The sequence below is a fragment of the Callospermophilus lateralis genome, chromosome 14, assembly GCF_048772815.1.
Source record: "Callospermophilus lateralis isolate mCalLat2 chromosome 14, mCalLat2.hap1, whole genome shotgun sequence".
NCBI classification, from domain to species: Eukaryota; Metazoa; Chordata; class Mammalia; order Rodentia; family Sciuridae; genus Callospermophilus; species Callospermophilus lateralis.
The window spans coordinates 10,108,924-10,127,653 of NC_135318.1; positions in this window are offsets into that span (position 1 = coordinate 10,108,924).

Consider the following 18,730-nt stretch of genomic DNA (forward strand, 5'->3'; position numbering starts at 1 on the left):
CAAGGATAAATTAATAGTGATGATGTTCTGCAGATTCCCCTTAGTGCTGAAAGCCTTCTACAAGAACCCAGGGGGCAAGGGGACAGTGAGTTGGAGCCAGGCTGTTTCTATTCACCCTTGGCCAAATTGCCCGCCTCCCTGTGCCTCAGTTTCCTCATTCATAAAAATGAGCCAGTAATAACTACATCTACCACACAGGATTGTGGTAAGAATTAAGTTCATTAATATATGCACACCGTGTCTGGGACATGGTCTGACTCATTGAATATCAAATGTTGCTACTATGCACCAGGCACTCCACACATGGAGTTAGTTCTGCTTCTTGCCACGACTCTGCAGAGTAGATAACTATCCTCAGTTTTGAGGGTGAGGAGGTTACTGCTCTGAAAGTTTAAATCACATTCCCAAAGTCACACAACTAGAAAAAGAGGTGAGGAGCATTTGACCCATTGCGTGGTAGAGAAGCACAATTCCTAAGAGCCAAGACCATGTACGCACTCAAGTTCTGATCAATCATAGAGGACCTTGTCATTAGACAGGGAGGGCCCTCAGCCCTCTGAGCCTGGACCCTCTACCACAGCTCTTTGCAGACCTCTAATTCCTTGTGTTTATTCTGTAGGCATTTCCTGGTCTCAAGGGCTCTCCTGAAAATGTTAGTATATAAAAAAAAAAAAAAAGCATGCTTTTCTAGTCCATCAGAAAAGGAACTTGCAAACACTTTCCCCAGAGTCTCTGATTCTCTGGGATTATTTTCTTGGAAGCATCAGAGACATTGGGTAACTTGGCTCACATACACTCCCAATGTGCATCCCCACACTAATGCTCCCTCCAATCATCTGACATATATTCTTCATTAGTAATGAAAGAGTCAGTAAACCCCATTCTCCATGCTTACCTGAACATCTGGAACTAAGAGCATATCAAATGCATTCATTTTAATGTGTGCATTTCAAATTATGGATTTATGGCTATCTATCTTGTGATGCCTCAAGAGTTTCAAGCTGGTCCTCATAAAAATACTACCTTTGGAAATTGTCTTCCAACACCTGCTACCTTCCTCCTGCTCCATCATCATCATCATCATCATCATCATCAATCACTATTGAGCATCTATCTTACCATGTATTTTTTTTAAATAGTTAAAATTTTAAAATTTTTACACAATAAAATTTACTTTTTGAAATATGTAGGGAGATGGATATTTAACAAATTAACATAAAAATATTTTCACTCCAAAACATTCCTCCATGCCCATATGCTTTAGTCTCCTTTCCCAGCTCCCAGTCCTGGTAAACACTGAACTGATTTATGTCACTGCAATTGTGCCATTTCTAGAATATCACATACATAAAGTCATACCAAATGTGGTATTTTAGCACAAGACTTCTTAAGGTTGTCTTTGTTAAATCCACTAGTTCTTAATACTTACTGAGTTTCTGAATCTGGGGCATTGAAAAATTTACTGATCTGTAGTCTCCCACCCCAGAAAAATCAAATTCATCTTGTCCGGGGTGAGGAATATTTTTTAAGTTCCCCTGATGAGATAACCTAGGAGATCTGAGTGGCCATGGGCATGGTAAAGACATTTTAGACACAACACTAAATGCCTGATGGATGAAAGAAAAAAAATGATAATCTGAACTTAATTAAAATTAACAACTTTTATTCTGAAAAAATCTACCAAGTGGATGAAAAGACAAGCCAAAGAGAGAAAATATTTGCAGAAGGATTATCTGATAAAAGAAAGATTATTATACCCAAACACAAAAAAACTCTTAAAATTTAACAATAAGAAAACAAATATCCTTCTTGTAAAATAAGCAAAGACCTTAACAGACGCTTTGCAAAAGATATGCCTGATGACAAATAAACACAGGAAAATTTAAGGGCTCTGTGTTTGGATTGGGGTCTCTGATGGCTTCATGACTGCAGATTGCTTGGTGACTAGGAAATTTCTATGCAAAGGCACAGAATGCCTGGCTGCCAGGAGGGTTCTGTGCAAAGACACAGAATGCTTGGCTGTTAGGAAAACCTCTGGGCAAAGACACAGGATGCCTGGCTGCTGTAGCAATGCCCTGCATGAGGCGGCTCTGTGGTAGAGTCTTATCAGCCTTGACTTTGATCTCAGGCACACAGCTCCTGGGAATATGAAACTCTCTTGTTAGACAACCACAATTTTTCACACAGTTCCACTGGGCCTAAACCTGTCCAAATTACAGTAACTTCAAACAGTGGACTTTCTTGAGAGCTTCACAAAGCTCCTCACATTTCCCATTGCAACTATAGAATGTAAATGAGGAATAATTTGCTAATTCTGTAATCTACCTAATGACACAATAAACAAGGATGTAGTTATGCCACTGATGAACTAATGTATCCTGCTGGTATAAATAAACATGGCTGCTTGGATGAGGAGCCATCTTTCCTGCCTCTGCATCTTGTCTCTGTGTCTCTTTTTATTTTTCTTACAGGAATAGTTATCCATACTGTTTGTTATCAGGTAAATGCAATTTTTTTAAAAAAAAGAGTTATAACTGTACATTCATTACAATGGCCAAAGTTCATGATATAAAATGTTCCTACTACTCAAAGTTATCTACAGATTCAATACAGTCAACATTCAATGAAATCTCCATCAAAACACCAATGACATTCTTCAAAGAACTACAAAAATTCCTAAAATTCATGTGGAAACACAAAAGACCCCAAATAGCCAAAGCAATCCTAAGTAAATAAGAGTAATGCTGGATACATCATAATGCCTGATTTCAGGGCATACTACAGAGCCATAATAACCAAAACAGCATGGCATTGGCATTAAAATAGACACATAGACAAATGGAGCAAAATAAAGAATTCAGATATAAATTCACATATCCTCAGCCAACAGAGATTCAATAAAGGAGCCAAAAGCAAACAATGGAGAAAGGACAGTCTCCTGAACAAATGGTGCTGGGGAAACATGCAGAAGGTTGAAAGTAGACCCCTATCTCTCACCCTGTACAAAAAGCAACTCAAAATATACAAAAGGCCTTAGTGTAAGAACTGGAACTACTAGAACAAAACACAGGGAAAACCCTTCACAATACTGGCACAGGAAACGATTTCCTGGATGGGACTCCCATAGCTCAGAAAACAAAAGCAGGAATTGACAAGTGGGATTCTATTAACTTTTAAAGCTTCTTCACAGCAGTGGAAAAATCAACAGAGTGAGAGCAGCAAAGACAATCTTTGCCAGTTATTCATATGACAGAGAATTAATATTCCAAATGTAGATCAGCAAACTTAACAACAAAAACGAAACCAATAGCAAATGGGAAAATGACCTGAATAGACACTTCTCAGAAGAAGTACAAATAGCCAATAAAATATGGGGTAAGGGGGGAGCTTAACATCTTTAGACATCAGGAATATGCAAATCAAAACAACTTTGAGATTCCATCTTACTACAACTAGAATGGTTATTAAAAAAAAAATGCTGCTGAAGGCTGGGGATACAGCTCACTTGGTAGAGTGCTTGCCTTTTATGCACAAAGCCCTGGGTTCAATCCCCAGCAACACCAAAAAAGAAAAAAAATGCTGCTGAGGATATAGATGAAAAGGAATGCTTATACACTACTGATGGGAAGGTACAGCCACTATGGAAAACCATATGGAGTATTTTCTCTGAAAAGTAAAAATAGAACTACCATATGATCCAGCTATACTACTCCTGGGAATGTATCCAAAGGAAATAAAGCCAGCATACAAAAAGATACCCACATTCCCAAGTTTATTGCAGCACTATTCATAACAGCCAAGATTAGGAATCAGCCTAGGAGCCCATCAACAGATGGATGGATAGGAAATATGGTATATATTCATAGTGGAATATTATTCAGCTATAAAGAAGAATGAAATCCTGTCATTTGCAGGAAAATGAATGGAACTGGAGGTCATCATGCTAAATGAAAAAACAGAAAGACATGTATTACATGTTTTCTCTCATCTGTGTAAATTGAAAAATAAAACATGACCTGAAAGTAAGAAGAGGGATTATAAGGGACTGGGAATAAGGGATCAGTGAGTGAGAAAGAGAGGAAAGGGGGTGAAAAGGATAGAAGGAAGAGTGGACATGATCAATGCCCACTGCATGCATGAATGGAAAGTTCAGACTAAAACCCATTGATTGGCACAACTAGTCCATGTTAATCAATTATAATAACAGAAAGGCCAAAATCCAGAACATGAACCTCATCAAATGCTGGTGAGAATGTCAAGCTCATTCTTTGCAGGTGGGAGTGAAAAATAGTACAGCCACTTAAGAAGACAGTTTGGTAGCTTCTCACAAAACGTTACATATTCTTACCACATCCTCCAGCAGTTGTGGAACTTGGCATTCACCCTCAAGAGCTTAAAAGTGATGTCCACACAAAACCCTGCACATGGATGTTCACAGCAGTTTGGTTTGTAACTGCTGAAAATTGAAAGCAACCAAAATGTCCTTCAGGAGGTGAATGGATAAATGAGCTGAGGTTCATCCAGAGAATGAAATATCATTCAGTGCTGAAGGGAAATGAGCTGGCAAGTCATAAAGATGTGGATGAAACTTAAATGCATATTACTAAAGGAAATAAGCCAATCTGAAAAGGCTACATACTGTGTAATTTCAACTATATGTCATTTTGGAAAAGGCAGAACTATGGAGACAGTAAAAAGATCTATTGTTGCTGGTGGGTAAGATGAATAGGTCTTAGTGAAATTACACCATATGACACTACACTGGTGGATATATGTCATTATACATTTGTCTAAACCCATAAAATGTACAAGAATGAATCCAAATGTAAACTATAGATTCTGGGTGATAATGATGTATCATTGTAAGTTCATCAATTGTACAATAACAACAACAACAACAACAAAAAGTTCACTCTTATGGAGGTTGCTGATAATGAAGGGAGTTGAGCATACATGCAGGAAGAGAGTATATGATAAATTTTGCTGTGAGTCTAAAATTGCTTCTAAAAAATAAGAGACTATTTTAAAAAAAATGAATTCCCCAGGCATCCAGGTTTGAGAACCAGCATATTGTTCCACATTCTCCATTGATTTACATGTATCAACTCCAATCCTCACAATACACTTGAAAAGTATCATCATCCATATATGAGTACAAAAAAATAAGGCTTTCCAAGGTTAAATGTCTTGCCCAAGATCACACAAACAGTACTTGGAAAAATGAGGTTCAAACTCAAGTCTGTCTTTTCACACAGCCCACGCTCTTTCTCCAGTACTGCTTCAGGCGAGGGAGAAAATCTCCCACTGTGACAAAGACGCACTTCTTGCACTCAAAGGAGGCCAAGGAAAATTTTTACTTGGAAAAAAAAAAAACCTCACTCCTGTTATTTGGCTAGGGGTGGAAAGCATCTAAACAATTTTCAGAGCATGATAACTATGCGTCATGCTTCAGCAGTAAAAACACAGCTGAGCAGAAATCTACCCAACTTTCAGGAGAAAAAGAAATCACCTTTGGGCTCAGAACAAGCCTGATAAATTCCAGCCCAAAGGGTGAGTTGAAGGATGCTAAAGGCTCCTGAGCCACAGACTTATAATAAAAAAAGTCTCAACAATGATAGCTATAGAAAGTGAGGGCTGTCGGACAAGCAACTGGTCTCAGAGGTCAGATTGGCTGGAAGACAAATTAAAAGCTCCCTGCAGCCCTTGGTTTCTATATATACCCTGTTAACTGGGCCTATCTAGAAAGAAGTTTCCATGTGTTGCTTACTGAGATCTATAGGAAAGAGCAGTATGCCTGGTAGGACCTGGTGGGACCTGTTTATCAGAAAGAACACTGAATGCATAGACATTTTAGAATGAAGAGTGGGTTCCTTATAGTTAACTAGCAACCTGGGAAACCATGGTTTTCCAAATGCACTGGAATTCTTTGAAATTATAAATATTATCATCTTTAGCTACTCTGGGTCTCTTATTTTTCCAGATGAATTTCATGATTGCTTTTCCTATTTCTATGAGGAATGCCATTGGGAGTTTGATTGGAATTGCATTAAATATGTATAGTGCTTTTGGTAGTATCGTCATTTTGACAATATTAATTCTGCCTATCCAAGAGTAAGGTAGATCTTTCAATCTTCTAAGGTTTTCTCTGATTTCTTTCTTTAGGGTTCTGTAGTTAGCAAGGATGGTGGAATGTGATGGACATCATTATCCGAAGTACATGTATGAAGACACAAATTGGGTATCAACCTACTTTATATACCAACAGAGATATGAAAAATTGTGGTATATATGTGTAATAAGAATTGTAATGCAAAAGAAAAACCTAAAGTACATGTATAAAGACATGAATTGGTGTGAACATACTTTTTATACAAAGATATGAAAAATTGTTCTCTATATGTGTAATAAGAATTATAATACATTACGCTGTTGTATATTTAAAAAATAAATCCAATTAAATTTTTAAAAAGAAATATTACCATCTTTAACCACCTTTGCACTCATGACATTATATGGTAGGATGATATGCCAGCTTTTTGTTGTTGCTGGAACCAGAGGAATGTTAACAAATGTCTATTGAAAAGAAACATACAGTCCTGTCCTGACTAACTTGTTTGGTGGTTTCAAAATGTTCACACATCCCACAAGACTCCTGAAAAAAAACCCTGAGTGAGTCAGCGAGGGTAGCTGACACTCCGATGTGAAGGTAACTGCAGATGCCCAGGAGAGTAGCCAGGGAGAATGGAACTCTGCTTCTCAGCCCCACTCTGTCCTCAGAAGCCACTGAAGAGCTGATAAAGAGTCCTGATCCTTGGGCCTCACCTCACCCTAGCAATTGCACTCAGTAGGAGCTGGACAAGACTGTGCATTCGTTTACTTGTGCTGCTGTAACAACTGCAGGAGCCTCCCTATTCTTAGGGGATCCATTCTAAGTCCCTCTGTGGATGCTTGGAACCAGATAGTACCAAACTCTATCTATACTATGATTTCCGCATACACACATGACCTATGATAAAGCTTTATCTATGAATTGGGCACAGTAAGACATTAATGATAACTAATAAAAGTAAAATGACTACAGCAGTCAGGACTGAAAAATCATTATAAAAATTTAAAAATCAATTACAAAAATCAATTATGACAGCCAAGCATCAGTGTTCTTGCATTTGGGGGCTGTTATTTAGTAAAATAAACGTCTTGGTTATCAGTTTGCCTGTCATGGTCTGGGAGCATGGGAGACCACAGCACTGGGAGACCATGACAGGCAAACTGATAACCAAGAAGTCTACTTAAATTAGGAACTAACAGCACAAACTGCATTGAGGTGAGTCACACCCCAGGCAGGACAGAGCTGGGTGCAGAGAGAGTTCATCAAGCTTCTCAGAACAGTGCACAATTAATTGTTTATTTCTATTTTGATTTTCAACTTTGATTGCTATAATTGCTATTTCAAAGTTTCAAATTGGTTGTTTCTGGAATTTTTTCACTTAATATTTTTTAATTGTGACTGATGATGGGTAAACCTCATTAAGGGAAATCTTGGGTGAGAGGGTACTGCTTTACCACAAATGAATGGTGTGAGAAACTGATACTATTCTGTGAACAGCTCTGGGTCTGGAAGTCTGATTGCAAGGTGTAGCCAGGGTTGGCTCCCTCTTGGGGTTGTGAGGAAGCATTTGCTCTATGCCTCTTCCCCAGCTTTAGGGATCATGGATGGTCTTGGCTGTGTCACCTTGACCTTGGCCTTCCTTGTCACATGGCATTCTCCCTGGACACATGCCTGTCTCCAAATTCTCTGTTTATAGAGACATAAGTCACATTGGATGTGGGACCACCCTACTCCAGCTGACCTTATCCTAACAGTAATTACACCTACGTACAGTCCTATTTCAAAACAAGGTCCCATTTGATGTAGCAGAGGTTAGAACTTCTACATAGGAAATGAGGGGTTGGGAACACAATTCAATCCATAACTGGCTGAGTCTGTCATTTGAACCAATTGCCTAGAAAAGCTTTTCTCTTTGGTTAGAAAACCAGTAATTTACAGTGCAACAGCACACTTTGATAAACCCATTTCCAGCACAGGAAGAAACTAAAATGCACATACACAAATCCATGCCTCTTTCTCCCCTCACTGCCCTCTTATCCCTCAGATACTTCACCTGTGTTTTACTAAGCCCACTTACTCTGACCAAAGAAAAAAGAAGACTAGGTGGGGATCATTACAAAAAGGAAACATCCCCACCTGGGCATTGGGGGCCACCTTCACCAAATGCTCATTGCTGACCACGAGAGCCAGAGATTAGATTTACCAAGAGAGTATTCACTATTAGACAGTGTTCCAGGTCTAAAAAAGTTTGTTCTTGTCCGTAAAGATGTTAGCTATTTCAAACACCAAATTAAATTGGACATCAGTAAATAACATGGCCTTCTCTGTGACAAATTCAAAGAAATGGTATCTGCTCCTTCTGCCACTTGGCTTAAATTCCATTTTCTTAGGAGAGGACACAGGCTAAACCCAAGTGTATACTATGTGCATGTAAAACAGCACAGTGACAAATAATGAGGGAATGAAAAAAGCATACTCGTCTTAGTAAGAGTATCATATACATTTGTTTCAAATATTTATGGTACAAAAAGCAGGACCTTTCTTTTCAAATTAAAGACAAGTTTCAAGCCAATAATAAACACATAAAGACTATAAACAAATCAAAGACTCTTTCAAAGACTCTTCTCTGTATTCTGTATGTTAGAAAGCTTTGCATTTTGTCTAAAAGGGTAGCTATAAGGTAGAGAGAGAATATATAAACCTCTGAGTCATTAACAATCCAGTCTGCATGCCAGCCAGAGTGAGCTTTGAAAATGTAAATCAGATCATGCCGCCCTTGACAGCTGTCAAGTGTTTCCAATTCTACTAGGAACAAAGTCCAAAGCCCTTGCTGGACCTGGACCCTGGCTGCTTCACCAACCTCCCGCCTGATCGGGAGGGAGGCAGAGAGATACAGGATTCCAGCCTTTACTGAACAATGGCAAAGGCAATGGTGTCCTCTCTAGTGATTTTAAAGACAAAACTGTCATCAACAAAGATTCTAGCAAGTGCCTCTTCAAGAGGGCCCTCCATGCCTTCCCTGTTCACTCACCAAGGCCAGGACTCAGGTAAAGAAAAGAAGGTACCCTTGTTTACAGAGTTGAAGGGGATCATTCTCAGAGCCACACATGTGTGTGCTGCTTTAGATTTTGCAAGGTAGGGGCCTCTCTGTCCGTACCCGGTGCCCAGCCCCATCGCACACAATGAACATCCCATCCAGCCGTTAACTCTACCTGATTGAGATCTGCTGCCCACACTGCACCAGCTGGCTTCTCAGGGACCCTGGGCCAGCCTCTGTAATGGAAGCAGAGATGAATGAGGGCCAGAGTTTGAAGTGACAAGCTTATGATCTCATAAGGGCTGAGATGCAATTTGATTAATACTCAGGACCCCGTGACGAGTTCTCTAATGGCAGGTCAGCAGTAAATGGGGATGACACAGGGAAGGAAGGACTCTATGGGGTTTGTTTGGCTTCTTGTAGCACATCACAGTTGAGAGGGACATTGAGGGATGAACAGGATTTGGACAGGTGAAGATGGAAATTGAAAGATTCCTAGGAGAAAGAAGACTGGGAGCAAACGTGCCAGAAAAAGCCAGACTGCAGGTAAAATAATGTGCCACGTTCAAAGGAAAGGCTTCAGGGCATCTTGTTCTTAGTCTGTGAATGCCTGGATGTCATCAAAGCCAACTTCTCTCTTCCAGCCTGACATTCTTTCTGTCATTTTCTTTCTAATTAGTACAGGAGCTAAGCTCTGGATCCTTAATTTTACTCCTATGCCGTGTTAATAGCAGGATTGGCTATTAGCTGATTTAAAAAAAAAAAAAAAAAGGTGATTCTCTTGCACATAGACCATTTAAACTGTGCTCAGGGTTAATTCCTTCATCATATACTAAAGAAGGGTTTCTTCATCCAGACCTAATGAGACTCTGCAAAGAAAGGTACTGGGCTTCGGCACACAGTCCAGGGGATTAAGTGCGCTAATTAAAATGCAATGCCACCCAAGCTGCCCAGTTTCCAAAGATCAGCGATGCCAAGAAGTCAATGAGGCTAAAAGTCGGAGCTGGCGAGGAGAGCAAGGAGTGGGCTCCCAGGTGCATAGCCCCGGAGCAGCGCCAAGCAGCCAGGCAGTTCTCTCTTGGAGAGACGAAATGCTTTCCCAGGGCTGCGTGTAACTCAGAATAACATAATTTTATTCTTAGAAGCAATTTCCATTACTGGCCCTGTTTATTATCACATTATTTTCTCAATAGCGGCAATAAACACACTAAACTCTGTTCCCGTTTGCACACATTTTTATCGCTGTTCACAGTCGTCAGCAAAGGGTCAGCTGTGAAGAATGGGCTCCGTGTCCTGGAGCCCCCGTACTGCCGGCATCACCAGCAGCCCCAGAGTGGGACACAGGGGTCTGGAAGACCGCCAGGAGCCTGAGGCCCGCCTGAGGCCTCCCGAGGGCCACTGGGCAGTCAGGTCCAAGGCCACCAGCAAGGAGACTGCTTCAGTCTCTCCGCTCATGGTTTTGACCTAGTAGAAAAGATTTAAATAAATGCCACCAGCGAATACTTGATCACTCTGAGGATTGCTTTTCAAACTGTGGATCACGGCCGTTTGGTGGCCTAGGAAACAATATTAATGGGTCATGAGCAGCATTTTGTAATTGAAGAATGAGCTAGAAACAGAGTTGCGGTAGTAGGCTGTTCATTCAGAAAGCTTCACTTTTGTGTCTGTGTGTCTGTAGGGGTGCATGTGGGTGCCTGTGTAGAACTATGGCAATTTCTAACCATGGATTGACACCAAAAGCGTTTGGGATGCACTGTGATACAGCCATGCACATAGCATGATTTGGTCAACTTCCTTCCCCAGTTCTTCATAATGCTTTCCAATTTTATATCTAATGAAACTGTTCCAAGTAAAATTAATAACTAAATAAATAAATAGGAGGAAGATCAATAGAGTAGGGGATGGAGGTCCCTCAGAGGGAGGAGGACAGGGTAAATGGAAGAACTGGGAATTGAAATGGAGCAATCTGTTGTATGAACTAATGAATAAGCCAAAATAAACCCAACTATTATGTATAACTATAAAACACAAATAAAATCATTTTTTAAAAAAAAAACGGTTTTGGTGCCAGGAATTGAACCCAGGGATGCTTAATGACTGAGCCACGTTCCCAACCCTTTTTTAAACTTTTTGAGACAATCTCACTAAATTGCTTAGGGCCTCAAAAAGTTTCTGAGGTTCACTTTGAACTTGCAATCCTCCTGACTCAGCCTCCTGTGTCGCCGGGATTACAGGCATGTGCCATTACACCCCGGTCACATTAAAAACAAACAAAAATGCTTGGGAAGAACAATTCATGATTCAAAACTTCAAGGAAAATGACAAAGTCATAAAATAAAAAGAGTAGTTGGCTTGGAGTTGAGAATGAAGTTTGAATCCTGGCCTTCCACTTCCTCAAGGTCACCTTGAGTCCTGTCTCACCACAGCTAAAGCGGGATAGCAGGAGCATGGGCATGAAATCAGACTCGGTTGGTGCCTCAGTTCTGAGACTCAGGAACCCTGGTGGGCAGAGCCCTTATCTCTTGGCATCGGTCTCATTGTCTGTAACATGTGGGTGATGACTCTACCTCTTAGGTTTGTTTTGAGGATAAATGAGATGAAAAGATAGGAATGTGCTTTGTGAATGGAAAAGTGCTCTCGAATGTGAGGGCTTGTTATTTCTACTTTACTGAAGGCCACAAGTGTTCCTAATGGTCTCTGGTAGTCCTTTCTGAGAAGATAATAGCTGAGCCATAGTCTGAGTACATCCCAATGTCGCTTAAGGTAGGACTCATCTGCAGCTGAGTGACAGGTTCTCAGCTGGAAAAACAGAGCCTGGATGCTTCTCTCTGGGCCCTCGCTCTCTTCTCCAAGGACTCTGGTGAGCTTAGATGTGCTTCAGGGGACTCTGATTCATTAGGAGAATGAGGCCTTTTGACAAAGAAACTGAGTATTAGGAAGAGAGACAGCCCTGAGACCCCATTCCCAAAGCATCAAATTACCCAGTTAAAATTGTTCTCTGTTGACTCTAGCTTTGTAAAAATATCCTGGCCGAATTTCAACTGATCCATAGCACAGAAGTTGCCACGACTTGCAGAGAATCAGTGCCAGCGATGTGACTATTTTGGAATGAAGATTCCAGGGCCACTCCTGGAAAAACCATGTCCGTTGACCTGGTGTGGCACTTTAGTGGTGTGTGTCCTTCCTTAAATGCCCTTTGGTGACTGTGATAACATGTCACCAAAGTCTGTGTTTCAGAGTCTGTACCCGGGAAGGAGAAAGCATGGCCATTCTGAGAGTTAGATTGGTTCTCTGTTGAGAACATTTCCTTACAAAGTGGTTGTCATGTTTTGACGTGCTGAGGAATTTCCCCAGGGATTGTGAAGGTCACAGGATCCGGGACTCACCTTCTAAGGCATTACAGCCAACACAGGGCCAAGGTCTGTAGGACGGAGTACCTCCAGATGTGTCTCAGGGAAGTGAAACAAAACAAAGTCTTTGGAGAACACCACACCTCATGGGCAAATCACTGCACTTCTCAGAGCCTGCCCCAAACAGGAGCAACTCTGCTCTCTGAATATGTGGTATCCTTCACGGGGTTCTTGTGAAGCCCAGATGAAAATGGTCAGGTGTAGATTGCAAAGGGCTGTAAAGAACGCTTCTGGTAGTTAACCAGATAGTTGTGTAACTCAGAGCACAAAGGTCTACAGGGCAAAAACCCATGTTTCCAGTTGATCTCAAAGCAGGTCCTTAAGAGACAAAAAAAAAAAAAAGTCACAAATCCTTCTGAAAAGCAAACAAGACAATGGAAAGACCAAGCCAATGTAAGGAATGTTTCCTACATTTGGCTACTTGATTGTTCCTGAATTCATCCTGATCTCTTTCAGTTTCCGATCTATGGGACTGCTTATTTTCTGAGACAGACTAAAATAGTACATGTACAACTGTAAATATGCTATAAACATAAATGCTAAAAGGAACATAGATTAAAAACTTCACACACATGCAAACTATTATTGGCAAAATACACAGGACCTATGGACTCAGTCTTCAGGGACCGTGACTTGGATGGAACTGAGCCCCAAAGGAGCCTGAACTCAAGACTAGCAGAGCTGGAAGGCACCTGAAGTCCCTTATGTTGGAGAAAACCGAAACTATGAGTGTCATGCCATCATTTACACAGTCCACTTTATTTGACTCCCAGGATACTGGTCATCTCACTCCAGCAACCCCTGATCATAAACAGGATGTTGGATGCCCACCATATTTTTTGAGTGTGCATCTGTGATTCAAGGATGAATAGGACCTTGTCTTAGGAGACCGTATAGTCCAAGTAGGGAGATTAAAAAAAAAAAAAAAAATCCAAAGGTTAAAAGCTTAAGTTTCATCCAGAAACTCATAAATCAGAGCAAGAAGGTGATGATGGTAATGCATAGTGAACCGGACAAGCACCTAGGTCTGGCTGGGTTTGGAAGGGTTCAGCTGGGAAGAACTGGAGAGTCAGGCAAAAACAATGAAGAGGTGCTCAGGGAGTGATGAGAGAACAGGGGTCTCTGGAGGCCCGGACACATAAATGCAGGAAAGTTTGGAGAGAAGATTAGGTAAATCATGATAAATCTGAAAAGTCATGTTGCAGAATTTAGATTGCATATGGAGCTATCGAAAACTTCTGAGCAAGCAAGCAGCCTGATAGTATAGAATCCTGAAATGAGAGTTGGAAGGAACCTCAGCAGCGTTTCTCAGACCTCACAGTGCACTGAGTCACCTGAGGTTTTTGCATATTCTGATCCAGTGAGCTGGCCTGGGACCCGCAATGCTACATTTCTGACAAGATCTCATGCTCGGCAATGCTACTCGTCAGTGGCTCTCACTTTGAATAGCAATATCAGTGTCCATTTTAGCCCAATGGGTTTCTATCCTGGCCACATAGTAGAATCATTCAGAGAGCTTCCCTGAACTAGCAATACTCATGCCCTACACTAAAAACAATAAACTCAAAACAGTTGGGGGGACATAGACATTGATCATTCTAAATACTCTTCAGTGATTCCAGCAGCCAGAGCTGAGACCCTACTTCTAGTCCAAGCTCTCCTCATTGCAGAAGACAGAGTGTCAGAGAAAGAAGGTGACAACTTCTTTCAGGAAAGAGACTGAAAACAGTAATCTTTAATAGTTGGCCAAAAAAAAAAAAAAAAACACAGAAGCTGCAAATCTTATTTAGGGTATTTTTCTAGCAATGGAATTTGCTGGCATACTGTGTTTATTCTTCCATGTTGCACTTAAATCTGTGTGATTAATGAGTGTAGGGAAACCCCTAGAAGCTTCACTTCCCATTCTGGCAGCTCCATGATCTAGTAACAAACTGCATAGGAAGTTTAACAGGAAAGATTTAACTAGAACTTCACAATAGAAATGAAAATAAACTAAAATTCAAATCAGTTGGTGACTAGGGTTTTTATTTAGGAAGAGTAAAAAAAAAAAAAAAAAAAAAAATGCCCATTTGTTATTCTATCCCTTCCCCCATTCCCTAGAGGGAGCTTTGCCCTGGAGACAGAGCACTGGGCTGAGGTTGTACTCCTGGGTTTCAAAACTCACTGAGTGGTCTTTTGCAGTTTTGAGCCAGGGTTTCTCATCTATGAATGGAACGGTGGAATGAGATGCTCTGTACTTTGCTACTCAGAACTTTTCATGATTGTAAGTAAAATATAATTCAGTGGGGGGTTGGAGGCAGGAAGCAGCAATGTACATTAAAAAAAAAAATGCTCCCCAACAAATGAATTAAAAAGTGAACCAAAAGGCAGCAAGTAAAACCACCCCTAGCAGAAGCTGCTCCTTGCTTTCCCAAGGTCTACGTTCTCTTTCTTCCTTAGCAGCAGAGCTCCAGTGACATCTGAAAGCCATGGTCCAGCCTGAAAACTACGTTTCCAAACTGTCCTGCAGCTCAGATTGACCATGTAGCACAGTTCTAGCCAATGAGAGAGAAGCAGAACTCTGCTGAAATTTTCAGGAAAAAATGTTTTGCTTTCCTAATTTAGTTGTGATCCCTTCATCTTTTTAGTTTCTTAATTCTTCTTTCGGCATTAAAGTTATTTACAAAATTCTAACCCATGTGTCTTCAAATGCTTTCAAGTCGTTATTATCTACTAATACATATAAACTCAGTAAATGTACAACTAAATTACTACTGACAAGATCTTTCTTGCATTGCTATGGAGATCACCCTTCAAATCCCAAGCCAACTCACTCATCAGTAAATCAGCAATCATTAGCTCAGTGATCTACCAACGACCAATCTCCTAAATTACAGAATGACTCAAAAAAACTTTATTATCAATTATAAAGTTAATAGCAGTTTGTTTGTTTGTTTGTTTTGTTTTGTTCTTTTTGGTACCAGGGATTGAATTCAGGGGCACTTGGCCATTGCAGCTAGCTTTGAACTTACTATCCTCCTGTCTCAGTCTCCCGAGCCACTGGGATTACAGGGGGGCACCATCATGTCCAGCAGTTTTTCTTTCTTTGAAGATGGTTAACATTGAGAGTAACTTTGGTTTGCAATTTATTATAGATTTTGAATTTCACCTGTCAGGAAGGTCATAAATGTTAAATAATGTATAAATGAAATAGTAGGCTGCCTTCACTGAGTGTATTCTTCAATCCAGATACTGCCATTTCTACTTCATTGATTTACTGACTTGCTGTTATGATTGAGAGAAAAGAGATGGTACCAGGTAGTGCACCACAACTGGGAACATTTCACTCATTTATCTGCATGTATTACACACCTACCAAATCAATACCCACACCCGTAATTTACAGATACATGCACACTCAAGACATAGCTACACAGACCTGACCAGCTTAGGGAGGCTGACAAGCATATATTATGGCCCTATAGATTATGTATGAAGAATAGGCCATACAAAAGACAACAAATTACTCTATTTTTTAATGGCACATAAAATCATGCACTATATAGAAACCAGAGGAAATAGTGATAGAGATACAGCATACTAGTAAATCATATTTCATCTTTGTGAGACGAGAAACAGTGTTTACTCCACAACATGAATAGCAGGATGACCATGCAGGAGCAAAGAACAGCTCTGTGTCTGCAAGGGCATCAACACACGGGTATGGTGATACTCGCCTAGTGTGAGTATCTTTCTTGCATTGCTATGGAGAAGTTTTCTTGATTATAAGTAAAATATAATTCAATGGGGTTGGAGGCAGAGAGCAGCAACGTACATTTAAAATAAAATGCTCCCCAACTAATTAATTAAAAAGTGAATCATCTCCAAGCATGAAACACTTCTACATACAAAAAAAGAAAAAAAAGAAATCTATGTGCTCAGGGGAGTAGGGAAGGCAGAAGATTGAATTTAAAAATGAGAGTTCATCCATTCATTTATATAGTTCTTGACATTCATCATTCATAGAGTGACTTAATTCAAAATTCACAATATATAAGGGAAAAAATTAACACAACATTGATCCAGAAACAAATAGTTGCTATAAACTTTCTAAGTGGTTAGTAAAATAAGTAGTTGTTTTGTTTTGGTTTTGGTTTTGAATTTTTTACAGAGCTATTAGATGAACAGGTCCTTCATTATATGAACAGGTCCTTCAGCAAGTTATACCCACTGCCATTTGCTATTACAGAACTGGGGTTATGTCAATGTGTCATTCCAAGGTCAATGGGTTAATTATTTGGTAAACTAGCCTTTGACTGAATATCAGTAAACTCACCTAGGGTTTTCTATATCATGACATTAGCACAATTAACAAATTCCTTTTTAAGCTGTATAAACATTTTCAGTTATTAACAATGGTACTGTTTTTTAAATAACTGTTCATTAATGAAAACAATCTCATTATTTGATACATCTGGTATTTGGGCTTCCATCTAATTGATATTATATTGTGGTCTTAATGTCAGTTTAACAGTTCTCTCAAGTTTCGTTGAAAACCCATTACTAGAAAGCCCATTCTGTGCTTTAATTATTCATATCCTATAGTGGATCTTCTGTGACACACCATTCTTCTCCAACCTCCCGCAGTCTGGCTGCAGCAAAATAACCGGGGAGTGACGAACAACTTGTGTACATTGATACAGCAGGAGTGGGAGCCATTTATTGTAGGACAGGAGGGGTATATATACATTCCACAAGCTTATCTTAATTAACATAAACTAGATACAGCAGTCAACCAATAAGGAATCTCCACACTTAATGGCTCGCTGGCGTTACTTCACAAACCACTCCCTCTGGCAAAATGCTAGGCGCCATCTTGACTTGTTTACAGACCCTAACACAACCCACATTGGAATTGTATTTCCTTTTTAAGATGTATTTCTGTCCACCTGTACCTCAGATAGAGCATTAATTTCCAGGATATATAAAGAACCCAAAAAACGTAATACACACAAAAAAATAACCCAATCAATAAAGGGGCAAAGGAACTGCACAGACATTTCACAGAAGAAATATGATCAGCCAACAAACATGAAAAAATGTTCAGCATCTTTAGCAACTAGAGAAGTGCAAATTAAGACTACAGTGTGATTTCACTCTAGTCAGAATGGCAATCATCAAGAATACAAGTAACAATAAATGTTAGCAAGAATGTGGGGGGGGAGGTACCATATGTTGCTGATGGGACTGAAAATCGGTGCAACCACTATGGAAAGCAGTATGGAGATTCTTCAGAAAACTTGGAATGGAACCACCATTTGATCCAGTTATCCCACTCTTTGGTTTATAGCCAAAAGACTTAAAATCAGCATACTATACTAACACAGCTGCTGTGGCCATCCTTCCACCACAACTGTTAATTCAGAAACCAGTGAGAGGCGATGAGGAGTTGAGAAAAGACAAACACATAAAGAGAGAAAGCTGGGCCCAGGTGGGACACCTTTGTCTGATGGAAGAACAGTGACCCAAAGCTATCTCAGTATGTTTACCATATAGGTTTTGATCTCAAAAGGTAATTTGTGGGAAAGTTTTTGCCAAGCAGACAAACTGAAGGACACAGCTCTGGTGAAACATTAGGGTTATCTTGTTATGCCAGAATTCTCTATTCTCAGGAGAAGGGCCTGAGCTCAAAGTCCAGCTCAAGGTCCAGGCCAGGAATTACCATAGCAAATGGGAAACCTTGACATGCACCTTTGCACAGGAAGTTCTCAGCACAAATGTAGCCATGAGGCAGTCAGAGATCATGATCCAAGCCACACTCTCCACATGCAGCCACATCAATATTTACAGCAGCTCAACTCACAATAACTAAGCTATGGAACCAAACTAGGTGCCCTTCAACAGATGAATAGATTTAAAAATGTGATACACACACACACACACACACACACACACACACACACACACACACAATGTAATATTACTCAGCCATCAATGTAATATTACTCAAATGAAATTGTGGCATTTTCCAGGAAATGGATGGATTTGGAGAGACTGTCAGGCTAAGTGAAACAAGCCAATCCCCCAAAAAACCAAAGGCCAAATGTTCTCTCTGATATGGGGCTGTTAACACACAATAAGGGAGGAGGGAAGAATAGAAGTTTATTAATTGTGAACTTAATCAATTCATCTAAT